At 37.7% G+C, this 3,268-nt stretch overlaps 1 non-coding gene across 1 annotated transcript; it reads right to left on the bottom strand.

Moving 5' to 3' along the window:
- Positions 1-1,390: 1,390 nt before the first annotated feature.
- Positions 1,391-1,472, bottom strand: TRNAL-AAG. Its single transcript has one exon. It is a non-coding gene; the product is annotated as a tRNA-Leu (tRNA).
- Between the last annotated feature and the right edge of the window lie 1,796 nt (positions 1,473-3,268).

The raw sequence follows: 3,268 nt of genomic DNA on the forward strand, positions 1-3,268 counted from the left end.
AGTTCTGTGAAAAATACCGTTGGTAGCTTGATAGGGAGTGCATTGAATCTATAGATTGCTTTGGGTAGAAGAGCCATTTTGACAATATTGATTCTTCCAATCCATGAACACGGTATGTTTCTCCATCTGTTTGTGTCCTCTTTGATTTCTTTCATCAGTGTTTTATAGTTTTCTATGTATAGGTCTTTTGTTTCTTTAGGTAGATATACTCCTAAGTATTAAATTCTTTTTGTTGCAATGGTGAATGGTATTGTTTCCTTAATTTCTCTTTCTGTTTTTTCATTGTTAGTATATAGGAATGCAAGGGATTTCAGTGTGTTAATTTTATATCCTGCAACTTTACTATATTCATTGATTAGCTCTAGTAATTTTCTGGTAGAGTCTTTAGGGTTTTCTATATAGAGGATCATGTCATCTGCAAACAGTGAGAGTTTCACTTCTTCTTTTCCTATCTGGATTCCTTTTACTTCTTTTTCTGCTCTGATTGCTGTGGCCAGAACTTCCAACACTATGTTGAATAGTAGTGGTGAGAGTGGGCACCCTTGTCTTGTTCCTGATTTCAGGGGAAATGCTTTCAATTTTTCACCATTGAGGGTGATGCTTGCTGTGGGTTTGTCATATATAGCTTTTATTATGTTGAGGTATGTTCCTTCTATTCCTGCTTTTTGGAGAGTTTTAATCATAAATGAGTGTTGAATTTTGTCAAAGGCTTTCTCTGCATCTATTGAGATAATCATATGGTTTTTATCTTTCAATTTGTTAATGTGGTGTATTACATTGATTGATTTGCGGATATTAAAGAATCCTTGCATTCCTGGGATAAAGCCCACTTGGTCATGGTGTATGATTTTTTTAATATGTTGTTGGATTCTGTTTGCTAGAATTTTGTTAAGGATTTCATTTCTGTTTTAAAACTTTGTTATAAAGTGTGTACATACTAGGATTGTCATGTCTTTTTTCCTCCTATGGTGAGAAGTTTTTAATTTTTATCAAGATTATAATATGACAAAATATAAAGATAAGCATGTTTTTGTTACCTTTCAAACATACTATAAAAGTTAACTTGGTATTATTATATGAACACAACTGTAAAATACCATATATACTATAATGTAGACAAAGAGATGAATAAAAAAATGAACAGATGATCAGACACATAACATTAGCACGTGTGCGTGTGTTAGCCACTCAGTCGTGTTCGACTCTTTGTGACCCCACAGACAGTGGCCCGCCAGGCTTCTCTGTCCATGGGATTCTCCAGGCAAGAACACTGGAATGGATTACCATTCCCTTCTCCAGAGGAACTTCCCAACCCAGGGATCAAACACTGGTCTCCTGCATTGCAGGCAGGTTCTTTACTGTTTGAGCTACAGGGAAGTCCTAAAAGGATTGGCGGCAACGGGATTCAAACCCATGCCCCCAAAGAGACTGGAGTCTTAATCCAGCACCTTAGACCTCTCAGCCATGCCACCACTAGCATGATCATCTCTTAAAGACAGATGCCTTTAGAAACAAACATTTAACATGAATAACATTAAATATATGAGCTCTTAATTTACTTCAACATATTCTATGACTAAGAGGAAAAAAATGGCTGAACTAATAAGACTGTGATATAGTGTATTGATCAATGATACAGTGTATCATTTTGTTGTTTGTTGTTTGTTGTTCAGTCGCTCAGTCATGTCTGACTCTTTGTGACCCCCTGGACTGGAGCAGGCCAGTCTTCCCTGTCCTTCACCATTTCCAGGAGCTTGCTCAAACTCATGTCCATTGAGTTTTTGGTGATGCAATCCAACTATCTCATCCTCTGTCATCCCTTTCTCCTCCGGCCTTCTATCTTTCCCAGCATCAGGGTCTTTAGCAAAGAGTCAGCTCTTCCCATCAGGTGGCCAAACTGCTGGAGCTTCAGCTTCCGCATCAGTCCTTCCAATGAATATTCAGGACTGATTTCCTTCAGGATTGACAGTTTTGATCTCCTTGCAGTCGAAGGGACTCTCAAGAGCCTTCTCCAACACCACAGTTCGAAAGCACCAATTGTTCGGTGTTTAGCCTTCTTTATGGTCCAACTCTCATATCCATACATGACTGCTGGAAAAACCATAGCTTTGACTATACAGAATTTTGTCATTAAAGTAATGTCTCTTTCCTTTAATATGCTAAGTTTGTCATAGCTTTTCTTCCAAGGAGCAAGTGTCTTTTAGTTTCATGGCTGCAGTCACCATCTGCAGTGATTTTGGAGCCGAAGAAAATAAAGTCTTTCACTGTTTCCATTGTTTCCCCATCTATATGTCATGAAGTGATGGGACAGGATGCCATGATCTTAGTTTTCTGAATGTTGAGTTTTAAGCCAGCTTTTTCACTCTTATCTTTTACCTTCATCAAGAGGCTCTTTAGTTCCTCTTCACTTTCTGCTATAAGGGTGGTATCATCTGCATATCTATGGTTATTGATGTTTCTCCCAGCAATCTTAATTCTAGCTTGTGATTTATTCAGCCCAGTTTTCTGCCTGATGTATTCTGCATATAAGTTAAATAAGCAGGGTGACAATATACAATCTTGACACACTCCTGTCCCAATTTTGAACCAGTCTGTTGTTCCATGTTCAGTTCTAACTGTTGCTTCCTGACCTGCATACAGATTTCACAGGAGGCAGGTCTGGTATTTCCATCCCTTTAAGAATTTTCTACAGTTTGTTGTGATCCACACAGTCACTTCAGCATAGTCAATGAAGCAGAAGTAGAAGTATATGTTCATGTGGAATCCTCTTGCTCTTTCTATGATCCAACAGATGTTGGCAATTCAATCTCTGGCTCCTCTGCCTTTTCTAAGTCTAGCTTGTACATCTGGAAGTTCTCTGTTCACATACTGCTGAAGTCCAGCTTGGAGTATTTTGAGCATGATCTTAGCAACATGTGAAATGATGCAATTGTGTAGTAGTTTGAACATTCTTTGGCATTGCCCTTCTTTGGGTTGGAGTGAAAACTGACCTTTTCCAGTCCTGTGGCCATTGCTGAGTTTTCCAAATTTGCGGGCATATTGAGTACAGCACTTTAACAGCATCATCTTTCAGGATTGATGGAATTCTACAATGATATAGTGTATTAATTATATACTATAATTACAGCTCAGCTGGAATTCCACAATGATATAGTGTATTAATCATTTCAATAAACTTTGTAATAGCTTTATTGAGATATAATTTATCTACCATATAGTTCTCACATTTAAAGTATAAAATTTAATGGGTTTTAGTATATTCACATGG

The sequence above is a fragment of the Cervus elaphus genome, chromosome 16 (assembly GCF_910594005.1).
Source record: "Cervus elaphus chromosome 16, mCerEla1.1, whole genome shotgun sequence".
NCBI classification, from domain to species: domain Eukaryota; kingdom Metazoa; phylum Chordata; class Mammalia; order Artiodactyla; family Cervidae; genus Cervus; species Cervus elaphus.